This window comes from Mustela lutreola, chromosome 4 (assembly GCF_030435805.1).
Source record: "Mustela lutreola isolate mMusLut2 chromosome 4, mMusLut2.pri, whole genome shotgun sequence".
In the NCBI taxonomy this organism is placed as follows: domain Eukaryota; kingdom Metazoa; phylum Chordata; class Mammalia; order Carnivora; family Mustelidae; genus Mustela; species Mustela lutreola.
In genome coordinates, this window is record NC_081293.1 from 66,403,202 (window position 1) to 66,416,528 (window position 13,327).

Genomic DNA, 13,327 nt, shown 5'->3' on the forward strand with positions numbered 1-13,327 from the left:
AATGATGATACTAATACTAACAGATTAAGGTAAGCAGTGCCCATTTATGAGAACTGGGTCTCTGAACTTTTTTTTTTCTCTCACTTCTTCTCTTGGATTATTTGTCCTAATTTTATTCAATTATAAAAATTCTTTATAGTCTAGATAAGTTATTTACTTTCTATATGTTTTGCAAATATCTTTCCAAGTGTATGACTCACCTTTTCATTGTTTTAGTGGTGTCTTTTGAAAAACGGATTTGGATTTTGATACAGTACAATTTACTGATTTTTTTCTATGGATCACATTTCTAATGTGTATGTATGAAATTATTGCCAAAACCAAAGTCAAAAAATTTTCTCCAATTTTTTCTTATAGAAGTTTTATAGCTCAAGTTCTTGCAGTTAGGGCACTTTTCTTAATTTTTGTGTTTGTGTTTGTTTTTGTTAATTTTCAAGTTATGAGTCAAATTTTATTTAGTCCAAAAGGACTTGGACCATATATATATATATATATATATATATATATATGCATATCCATATTCAGTATGCCAACCCTATTTGTTGAAAAGACTCTCTTTTCTTCACTGCATTGCCTTGACTCCTTTGTCAAGTTTATGATGAGATTGTGTCCCAGCCTCTCCTATCTGCTCTCATGTGGTTTTTCTTTTCATGTTCACCCAACATAGTCATTATTTAGCCAGAATTTAGCTTTTTAAAGAGGAAATTATTTCATATATAGTTGCAGATTGAGTGTGTCTTGTGTGAGGAAGTGAGTTCGGGATCTTCCTATGTCACCATGTTGAACCAGATGTCCCCTGTTCAATATCATATTGATTTCTATCTGGACTCTATTCTTTTCTATTTATCTATATTTCTATCTTTATGTTGGTACCACATTGTATTTCAATATTTTTGAAATGAAGGTTAAAATGTCTAAGTTATCTTTAAATATATTTCACATGCTTTGAAATCAATAGTTTATTGAGTTGCAATATCTTAATGCTTAAAGATTTAAATGACTGAAGTAACATCTTAAAAATCATATAATTTAAAACTTTGATAATCATAAACAAATGTTAACAAAACAGAGAAAAGCTTTTAAGATTAACAATAAACTCTATGATCTTATAAAACTGCAGAGAACTCTGACTAGAGAAAGTAAGTTATGGAAATTGTGAAAAGGGGGAAATTATGGATGACTTAGCAAAGTAGGCCATATTAGTTGCATAGGAGACCATTGGGGAAATTTTTGGGGTGGGGATAAATACCTGATCCCCACCCCAAAGATTTAAATGCTAACAAAACAGAGAAAAGGGACTTTTAAGGTAAAAGTAAACTCTATGATCATATAATTTATATTATGATGAATTATTATTATGCATTATTTTGAAATAGTGCCAGGTTTGAGAATGACATGACAATCAAATGAATATTCTGGAAATAATCAAACATGTTTAATCATTATGGAAAGAACATAAGAAAATAAGTATATAATACAGAGGTAAAAGCTGCAATGTAAGATATTTGGGCATCAGCTAAATGTCAGAGATATACACTATTATTTTTAATAATTATTAAGTTATGTGGAATGACAAACATTTATGCAGACACACATATTTTATGTCAAGAGCTCTAACTTCTACCTGGCAGACTACCATTTTTAAAATATTTCAGTTTGAGTTCCCCTAGAAGCAGATCCTTAGACAGTGACTCAGTGCAATTACTCTATTTGGAAACCATAGTAGGGGAGTAGAGAAATGTTAAGGAAAGAGAAGGCGGCCAATAAAGGATGCATTATCAAGCTAGCTACCACTATGATTGGCTAGAGCTTGATCCCATGGAGAAACTCTGGGAAGGGTGCAAAATGAGAGGTGAGGAAATTGGCATATTTATGCACCAACACCTGAGAATTACAATTTGAGGGATTTGGGTGGGAGTGTTACTTCTGTTTTTTCAAGGCTTTGGAAATAAACCTTAGGCAAAGAGTGACATTCATTAGCAGCTGGAAGCCCACCAGAGTACACACAATTGGGAAGTCTGAAGGAAAAGGGATGAGGCACAGACAGATCTGTTTCAGTGTACTAGGGAACTTGAGATTCCATTTAATACGTTATTCATAATCTTCACAAACACTACAATGAGGGCTCTCCCCCCCCATCTTCACTTTGAAGAGAGAGAGACCAAGACACACCTGATAAATAATGGTAGTATGCCTTTTATGTACCAGGCACTGTTCTAGACACTTGGCATAGAGTGGTAAAAAAAAGAGACTAGAAATATGTGCACATGTAGTTTATATTGTAGTGGAGGAGAATGGCAACCATATAAACAAATACAGCTTCAGATATAGATAAGAGCTGAGAAGGAAAATAAAGAAAAGTAAGGGAATTGAGAATGACAGTAGTACTTTTTTAGATAACTAGTTTAGGGAAGACTGCTCTTAAGAGATAAAATTAAAAATGAATGCAGTGTAGGAGCTAGTGCGTAAATTATTACAGAGGAAACAGTATGTCCACAGCCCCCAAGGTGGGTCTGTCCTTGGTGTGTGTAAAGAACAAGGAAGAAATTGTGCTAGAACAAAGTGAAGGGAAAGGAAATTCATGGGGAATAAGGTGAGATAAGTATATTTTCATAGGCCATGATGAGAACTACATATTTAACATTAGATTTAAACCTGTGTGACAGGTAAAAATAGACAAGGGAAAACAAGTTAGATAGTTGAGGAACAATGTTTTAAATGACTCTTCCAAGAAAATAGAATTATTAAATTTTCGATCTGCAATTCAAATTTGTCTTCCTTCCAAGTTGATGAACTATGTTATGCCGCCTCTCCTTTATGGTGTAATATTTTATTTCTTTAGAACTCTTGAGGAATTTGTCTTTTTGCCAAACCAAAACAAGGGAAAGTCCCCTCCCTCCCGCCAAATTGGTAAATTAAAAAAGAAATTCTGTTGACAACCTGAATTTAATAAGCTTATGGCTGCCTTATTTTTTTCAAATCCTAGGAAGTATGAACATTTTAGACTTATAGCACTAATACTTCACTAGTCTTTGACTGCCAACCCTCAGCATTATCTTGTGAGACTCCCAGCCTCACTGAAATCTCAAATTGCTGCTTTTCTGCCTGCTGTGTGCTGTGAGTTGAAAAGAACCCAGAGTCGTTTGTTTCCTCCACAAGCCGGAGATATTTCATGAATTCTCATTTATTTCAGAGATGCTTTCTTTCCCTTGTGGGAGACTCTGAAGTCTCAAAGGTCAACAGAAAGCCTTGGAATACGCAGCCTTTTTCATCTTACTAACAGCAGGGAAAGAGCAGAAAGAAAGAACCTAACAGTAAGAAGACATAAAGAATAAAAAGAAATGGCAACGTGATTCCATTTATGTTTTTCAGGCAAAGAAAGAAAACAAGCACAGTTATAATTACTGGTTAGCATTCCGGAACCCTGCTGAGTTTGTCATGCCACAGGAATACCGATGGGTCTGACTCTAGGGACTTTGGTCTAACTCTTCACAAACTGCAGATTGGCTTTTACAGGCTTCCTGAGTTAGCCCTCACCAGCTTTAGCCTTCCCAAAGCTCCATTTTGGTATTAATATTGGAGAGGAGGCCATTTCTCTCTTCTCATTTTCTCTCAGAGATGGAATCATCATCTTTCGTTGCCTACATTGATAGTAAATCCCTCTCCCATTAGCAAAATACTTGAAGGACTCTGGTGGGTGAGTTCTAGATAATAATACATTAGATAAGCATATGGTCTGCCCTTCACAATAGTAGGGTAAACAAAGATAAAACAGGGAGTGGAGTGGAGCATGACTGCTCGCCTAGAATTCCAGCTCCATCACTTACTAGTTATGTGGGGAAATTGCTCAAGCTTCAATGCCTCAGTTTCCTTATCTGAAAAGTAGGGATTATAATAATCATATTTGCCTTGGGATTTTAGTGAATTAATACAGAAAACAGTATCTGGAATGACTCTCCTCATGGTAATGCAGATTCACACACAATCTTATTCACTCCCAGTCTTTGCCCAGCTCTTGAGTCCAGAATTCTACCTGCCATATATCCCAGGACTGGAAGGAAGAAATGGTGTCACCTAATTAGTTGATTGCTGGAATCACTCATGCTGTTCTGGAAATCTCAGTCAGGATTTCAGGACCAGAAACATTGTTCCCAGATGGCATCAATCCATAGCCAGAACAAGGGTGGATTATAATTGCCCCACAAGATTCCTAGCCAACTAATAATAAGTTTTCAATAATGCTTTTCTGGCACGCTGAATCACTCACCGCACTGAAGAGGAAGTCTGAAGTATAAATAAAGCACTTAGGACTCAGAGTAGCATTATTATGTAACTGTTGGTTATTATTGTTGGTATTAGTCCTCTGGGAAAAAGAGACCATGTCAAGGCTAATGCTCACAATTTCTACATGCCCATCTCATTGAGACAGTAAAAGAAAAACAAACTATTTTGTAACACTAATACTGAAAAGGGGATTCTGGAGTTATAAAAATAGAGCAAGAGATAACCACAAAAATTTTCACTAGCTGCACGAGGTGAAGGGAAAAGTAATTGGAATTAAGAAGACAATTTGTATAAAGCTCATATCTTAACTGAGATGTATATCTTGTAAAAAATGAATTTTTTAAATGATAGTACTGGGCACCTGGGTGGCTCAGTCCATGAAATCTCTACCTCAGCTCAGGTCATTATCTCAGGGGCCTGGGATGGAGCCCCCACATCAGACTCCCTGCTCAGCGGGGAGTCTGCTTCTCCTTCTGACCCTCCTCCCTGTTTGTGTGCTCTCTCTCTCTCCCCCTGTCTCAAATACATACATACATACATACATATATACATACATACATATATACATACATACATATATACATACATTAATAAATATTGTCTTTAAAAAGAAATAAAATAAAATAATAGTGACTGTATCTTATTCATCTCCTCTCGAGTCAGTATAATAAGTAGAATATCTCCAAGGGTATCAATAGAGCTGCCCCCCCTTTATTTTGCTGTAGTTATTTTTATCATATTTTTATGGCCAAGATTTTTAGCATTAAGTATTTAAGAAGTGAGCAAGAATTGGAGGAGGGGAGAGGAGTATCACAGAGAAAGTGCCTGCCAGTCTCCCAAGCAATTTTTCTATTCTTTGAATGCAAGGATCTCAAGTCTTCAATCTGAATGTCCTCATATGTAAATGGGGGTACTATGGACATGCAATGTAGGTTACATATCCCACTCAAAGGATAATCACTTGGGGCCTTCCTCAGACCTCTAAATCAAACTTAGAAAATGAAGCATTGCTGGCACAAACAAACTAGAGCCTCCTTCTTTTAGAGTGAATTATAATGCCAGCAAGGTCAAGAAAGAGGTGGGATCAAAGTGTGCTAAATCCAAAGCAAAGATCGATTTCTGTGACTGTAGGAGGCACTTAAAACACTCAGTGAGACCTGAGTGACTTGAACAGAATGGCTTCATCAAAGATAAGGAGGTCTTTGCCCATTGGAACTCAGGCCTCTTACTTTGTATTGGTTTAAGGTAAATAATTAGTATTTTCTGGCATTTGTTGAATGATTGGTCTTCTAAATCAAAACTGTGTTTTTCATTTTTCAATCCTCATTACCATAAGCCAATATCAAGTAATTTTTCATCCTGACTTTTCCTGTCATTCATGGTAACAGCCTTTTCATTACTTATGTATCACCAACCATACACACATTTGCTTATGCATTTAAATATTTTTCAAGCATAAATTTGTCTTAGATATTCACATCCAATCTTGTAGCCCTGGGTATGCAATCCAAACCTCAAGAAATAACAGTTCAGCTTGAAAATTCAGGTATTTATGGAATGAGAAAACTAGTTCATTAGTGGGCAGAATAGAAGTCAGCAAAAAAATAGCTTTGTTTTCCCATGAAGGTTTCAACACTTAGCCCAAAGTATGTAAATTTATGAATGTTTAAATCACATTTCTGAATCTTTTCATATTCAGCCGCAAATGCAGACAACAGATTTTAGTTATATATGTAACTTTAGCTTTTTATATATAAATATATACATCCGATTTAAAAGTAAGCTAATTTAAAAATTTTTCTGAAAAAAATTCTAAGAAGAAACATATTTTATTAATTTTATTCTAATAATAAAGCATTTATTAAAAACTTCCGTGGTATAGAGGAAGATAGTACTATTAGCAATCTTCCACCAAGTAATTGGGTATAAATGCTTATAAATACTGGAATGACAGAGCTTAGGAGCCTGAGCTTCAGTGGCAGGACCTGAGTTCAGATTTTGGCTCTACCGCTTACTTAATTTGGGTAAGTTGCTTATCATCTTTATGTCTCAGTCTCCTCCTTGATGAAATGAATAAAATAGCATACCTGCTTGATAACACTGTGATGAAAACTAAATTCCACAAAGTGGAAAAATTCCTGGCATAAAACAAGTACTCAATTAACATCACCTATTACCAAGAGGCTCAGCAATGAAAAGTCTCACCCAATTTCAATTAATTTAATAGTCTCAAATAGTGCATTCTATCATACTTATTTCAGTTCAGTAAGATCAACTTCAGACACAATTTTCACTTAAGTTCCTCTTCACTTTCTAGTTAGGCTTAACCCAAAACATATATGGAAAGAGGCTCAACCTTACCAATATTTGAGCAAACTGAAGTAGCAAAACTCCCTTTTCACCTTTCAGATTAATAAGTGTAAAAGGAACACTAAATCTCATTGTAGACATGGGATGCACTGTGAGGAAGAGTCCTCTTCTACTTTTGCCAGTAATCTAAATTGGCACAGATTTTTCTGGAAGACAGTTTGGCAGTATATATTCCAAATCTTAAAATATATATTTCTGTTGATCCAGAAATTCAGCATACAGAAATTAATACTAAGGAAGCATCAGAAAAATGGGCAAAGATGAATAAACAGAATGGTCACTGAAGTGTTATTTCTAACAGCTTCAAATTAGAAGCTATTAAAATATAAGTGCAAGTCAATGATATTGGGCCATGTTCATAAAACAGAATTCAGGGGTGCCTGGGTGGCTCAATGGGTTAAAGCCTCTGCCTTTGGCTCAGGGTCCTCTGGCTTTGATTCCAGGGTCCTTGGATGGAGCCCCGCATAGAGCCCCGCATAGAGCCCCGCATAGAGCTCAGCATCAAGCCCTGCATGGAGCCCTGCATCAGGCTCTCTGCTCAGCAGGGAGCCTGCTTCCCTTCCTCTCTCTGCCTACCTCACTGTCTACTTGTAATCTCTGTCTGTCAAATAAATAAATAATAGCTTTAAAAATAAATAAATAAAACAGAATTCAATTAGACCATTCATAAGGTTGATAGTTTTGATACAGAAACATGATTAAGTGAAAATAGCATTATCACCAGTATGATTCACTTTGTAATATGCATATATGTGTGCATGTGCCTGGAAAAATTCTGAAGGGTATACATCAAAATGTTACCAGTTGTTATCATTGAATGATACAATTATATGTGATTTACTTTATGCTTTTCAGTAAACTATTTTACAAGGAAAATATATTTACTTTTGCAATCATCGAAAGGCCTGTGAAACTGGTTAATAAAAATGTAATTCAGAGAAACCCTGAAATCTATAGAAAAGCATCATGGTGTTAAACTATTAGACAATAGAGAACCATTCAAAAATATGATTTTATATTCACTTTAGCTTTTTTATGCCTCTAACAAAATGGTCTTCAGTATGGGCAGCAAAACCAGACAGAATTTCAATCAAGGAGTCTCTGGACCTATACCTGGTATAGAATTTTGGCTTTTTGTTTTGTTTCCCCTTTACAACCCACACCCTCAGGGCAGTTTATTTCAGTTAATGGTCCTTCAGTCTGGCTGCTAGGTATATTTTGGAATTCATTGAATCGTTGATGTCATTGACCTGGGCCAAGTGTGATTCAAGGTTAACAGGACTAAAAGTCAAAATGAAAAAGAAGTTCTCTGGTCTACAAGAAAGGCTATCATCAAAGAGCTATTCCAGAACAGTGGAGTTAATGAAAAGCTATCTGTCTTCTGTCAGTAACACCAAAATTCTAAAGATCTGTATATTTAACCAATCCAAAATAATGGTGAAATTTGAGATAGGGGAGAGTTTTACAAAGGGAGATGGACAACCCCAAATCAATGATCCAAATTTTATGCTTGGTTAGGAAGAGTGGTGAAGGATAGGCAAGTATTTAGATAATAGCACTTTCATTTTAGTAAACTGAAAAATATTTCACTTTTGAAGATTAGTTAATAGAAGGCCATAAGAAAGAACTTTTTAAACCATCTGAGGCCATCAGAGTCAAAATGCCTATTAGAAGTTTTCTGTCAACTGATGAATTTTTGAACACCACATCTGAAACTAATGATGTACTATAGGTTGGCTAATTGAACCTCATTTTAAAAAAAAAAGAGTTTTTGTGACTAGACTATTACAAAAAAGGGGAGGCACATACATTGTTGTATATTGTTTATAAATATTATATATTCAACATAGGTGGCTGGGGAGGCCCTTTTCAGAAAATGTTCCAATGGAAATTTATCTGACCCACTGATATTTGCAAAGTCCACATCAGAGTGTGCTAAGACAAATGTTTTAACAGAATCATCCCCGTGGTGATGTCTGTGTGTGAGGGGGAAGCAACTAAGTGCACTGAAGTGAGAAACATTCAGGAAGTAAAGGGAAAGATAAACACAGGAAAAATCCATTAATCCAGGAGTTAAGAACTCTGTGTTCTCCCATTTCTCTGAATGAATCTCAGATCTCAATCTCTCACTAATCATTATAAATAAAGACACAAACTACAGATTTCTAAAGATTTTTTTATCACTGTAGTGTTGCCTTAGTCTCTGCCTCTGTGGACTGCCATATTATTTGAGGAAGCGAACAACAAAGTGGCAAATTTTAGTCAGAAATTATAGAACTAGTCCATTCATGAAAATGCATTTTCCTTCAGAAGACCACTAGGATCTCACATTAATGTGACATAGATAGACAGGAGATTTAAGTAAACAAATAAATGCAAGTGATCAAGATGCTGCAAAGAACACTGTCACCCATACTTTGAAGAAATCCATTCCAAAGAGTAATAATCATTAAAAAAAAAAATAGTTCAGATCACAGAGACTACCAGTTTTAGGTAATCAATAATAAATGGCTGAGATGAGAGAATATGCCCATTTATGCCTACTAACCACATTTCTTTAAATCATGTTCCATCTTAGTTCAATCAGCACTTAAACAAGAGGCCACATATTAGTTCTTCTTAAGGTATATTTGAGCACCGAAGTGTATACTCTGGTGTCTATCAGTTACCCTTAAGGCCTGAAATAATGTGAAAAGAGCAATCTATTCTACCTTAAAAAGACAGAATCTTCCACAAGATATCTCTTAGCCAAACTCCATGAATATTGCCTAAGCAAAACTAGCCACTAAAAGATAATCCTCCCAAATATATCCCTAACACATAACGACAAACACAGACACACGTGAGGAAAAATTTCAGTGACGTGACAGATCCCGTGTTAGACATGACTCTTCTTTACCTCTTTTCCTTCCTCCCTCCCTGCTTGCTTCTGACTTTACTCCCATCCTTTCTTCTTCGTGCCCTTTAAGCAAAAGTTGCTATTAAGATTCAGGACACTTTTTTTTTTTTTTAAGATTTTATTTATTTATTTGACAGAGAGAGATCACAAGCAGGCAGAGAGGCAGGCAGAGAGAGAGAGAGGAGGAAGCAGGCTCCCCGCTGAGCAGAGAGCCCGATGCAGGACTTGATCCCAGGACCCCGAGACCATGACCGTAGCCGAAGGGAATATTTTTATACACAAATTATATATTCTACAGAATATACAAGCTAGAGAATTGACTTAATAGGGCACATGTTTTTAACATATGATAAGGAATCAATTTGGCTGATGAGATAATTTCTAACTATTGTTTTAGACATTGGCCATTGTTGGGCACAGCAAAGATGGCGCTGGCCTGCCTTCTCTTCCGGCTAGAAAAGGCGCCACCGTGGCAGTATTGGCGCCAACGTGGCGGTTTCGGTTCCGCTATCTCTGATATTTCCTCCTCTCGCCCAACACACCCTACCCAGTTACTGACTACGTAACCAAACCCCATAGGCTCTCTCCCCGCTGACCTCATTTCCCATCCCCTACCCAATATAAGCTGCAACCCCGCTCAATAAAGTGAGATCCTGCTTCGACAGATCCCCCGAGTCTGGTGTGGTTCGTTAATGCGCCTGGACTCGCGACACTCGCCATCCCGCTCAGCCCCAAGGGGAGCTACCGGCTGGCCTGGACGCTCTCCTCGTGCCTGTCGGCCCGCAAAACCTACCGGAGTCCGACAGGCCATGCTAAATTTCAATAAGCCCTTTACTGCTTTACCCCAGAAAACTTTAGTGAAAGAAATAGATAGAAAGAATAATAACTCAACCAAAATGAGCTCCCTGCAATTGCAGAGTGATGATCATAATAAATAGGAATGAATTCAACCAATGAGAAGGATCTGATGAAGGAGGTCAAAGATGGATGCTAAGTGTCATTTCCCTCACATTTTTATACATGAGCTTCTTCAGATACGGAAGAAATAGAGAAAATATATTAATTTTATCCTCACATGATATAGACTAAGCATCATCATAAAAGTCACACATATAGAGGGAAAACACAGAAATCTTAAAATCACTGAATGATTTATCTGGGTAACTGGAGGTTCCTAAAAAAAAAAAAAAAAATTGTGCAGTGACAGGGGTAAATGAGTCAGAAACAACACATGACTACCTCTAATGCTTAAAAATTTTTAGTGACTCCTCACTTTTTACCTTAGCATGTTTTCCACTGCTTTTCAACATACACTCCACCAGTGTTTCTGGTGGAATCTGTTTCCTCTCTGGCCATAAACTCTCCAGCTCAAAATTGCCTCTAGGCCTTTAATCTAGTTGACCTCTCACACTCTACCTCTTCCCCATTACCACCCCAACGCCACTCACTCTGCCCAGTGTCCTCTTCTCTCATTTAAATCCAACCCGAATTCCACTTCCTCCTGGAAGCCTTTACGCCCATTTCAACCTACATTGTTCCCCACTGTCTCTGAACTACAGAACACTTAATATGCTCTCATCTAATTCTCTTGCTATCTCCTGTGAGTCTAGTTTCACCAAATATATTCTCCAACTACAGTGTTTATGTTCAAAAGTAGAGACTAAAAATTGCATCTTTATTTTTGACTGAATTGAGTGGGCTGCACAATGATAAGCATGTGGATTGATTGTTGCCAGGTAACTTTAATAATAAATTATTTTACCTTTTTCATGTCATCAACATATCTGAGACATTTTGGCATGTTAATGGTCAATTTTCACAGTCATCTTATGAACAAACCTTTACTAAGCCTCTTCTACCTGCTAGGCATTATACTGTGAGAAACAGTATTAACATGACTCAGGCTCATAACTTAATAGATAACAATCCTGGACTTTTACATTAATAACATTTTATAGTTTCTGAAACAATTTGACATAGTTGATTCTAATTTAAAACTCATAGTAATTCTTTATCGCTGGCATTGAATGGAAGCTAGTGGTATACTAATCAGTCTCCAAAGCCAAATCTCTTATCATCTCCATTGCTGTTAGGAAGCCTAGCAACACAGCATCTCATACCTTCAGCCATGACCTGCAGAGGAGGGTCATAGCTCAGCTTTTTGTTACCACTGTTCCCTTTTCATTGGCATATTCTGGTGTCATTGACAAATACAGAATCTTCTGGGCTCTCCCACAGAGCAAAGTGGGCTGATGCATTCTCCCGAATTACATGGCATATCCACTCTAGTATGTTCAGTTCACTTAGGTTTTTGACACTTTATTCATTGCCATGGTAGGTATGGCATTTTTAACTAGGGTTGTCTTCCTCCAAGATCCTAGGAGCCATCCTCAAAGACAACATTAACAACATTTCCTAAAGTACTTTTCAGGGTGTTAAAACCTGTGTTACTCAAAAGTGCCCCCATAAAAACACTCCCTTATCTGCCTTTATGATCTTTCCTGATTGATCCAGAAGCTTTAGGATCCAGTTCCATGGATGTTCTCCCAGTTCCTGCTGTTACATGTTGGCTAGGATTTGCAGCTCCTCACACCATAGCCCCTTTCCTCTCTTATCAGACCCAGCACTTCCATAGCTGGGCCATATTTACTGACCTGGTGGCCAAGGAAAGAAGTGATGTCAAGGCAAAGGATTCTACATAATCTTCAAGCCAATAGAGAGCACTGAACTTAACAGGTGATTAGGACACTCTTTTCAGGCCCAGATTGTAAAGGAGAATCTGGGGATTCAAGACTTTGGGGATTATCAACACAGATTTCCTCTTGCTATGTCTCAGCATACCATCCCTCCAAATATGTCCCTGTCTTTGGCACTGAAAACTTGCCAAATCTGAGAACTCAGCCCCTTCTATAATTCTGCTTCTTTTATAATTAAACTGATCTTCAGATTTCTGGAGATGAGAGTATTTTTATATGCTGCACAGGAAAACCTCTGGCTTTCACACTCACCTTTCAATTGGTAATTAAACATTCTCAGTGTTCATTATCTTCTCCAATGTATTGATTGTTCAGCTATAGTCATCCAATTTCATGGCCATTATAATTATTATTAATCCCTTGTTCTGTTTATCTAATACTGCATTTGAAAAAAAACAAAATTATTGCTGTAAAACGACAATAATTGTGGTATATTTAAAGATTCTACAGGGTGGGAATTTGGACATGGTAGGGAGGAGTTGTTTCTCTCTGCTTCATGAAGTTAGATACATAAGCAGGAAATCTTCAGATATCTTGAATTACTCAAAGAGCTGAGAACTAAGTTTATTTGAAGGAGTTGTTCTTACCTGGGCATGATTTTTGTTCCCAGGAACATAGAAATGATAGAGACATGTTTGCTTGTCACAATCAGGGGAAAGGGAGCACTACTGATATCTAGTAGATAGTAGACAGAGATACTGCTAAACATTCTACAATGTACAGGACAGTACCTCACAAGGAAGAACTATCTGGCTTCAAATGCAAATAGTACTGAGGTTGAGACATACTGATCTGGAGACTTCCTCCATCATAGATGAGGCAGTTGTGTTAGGATAACTGAAAAGCTAGGTTCATCTGGGACATCTCCATATGACAGTGTTCTTCATAGCATGGCTCTCTCAAGGTAATTGACTTTTTTATATGGTGGCAGAAAGTTTCAAGAATATGTAAGGCTGTCATTGAACTGTATACTTTAAATAATTAAAATGGTTTTAAAAAGTAGACCATAATAAAAAAA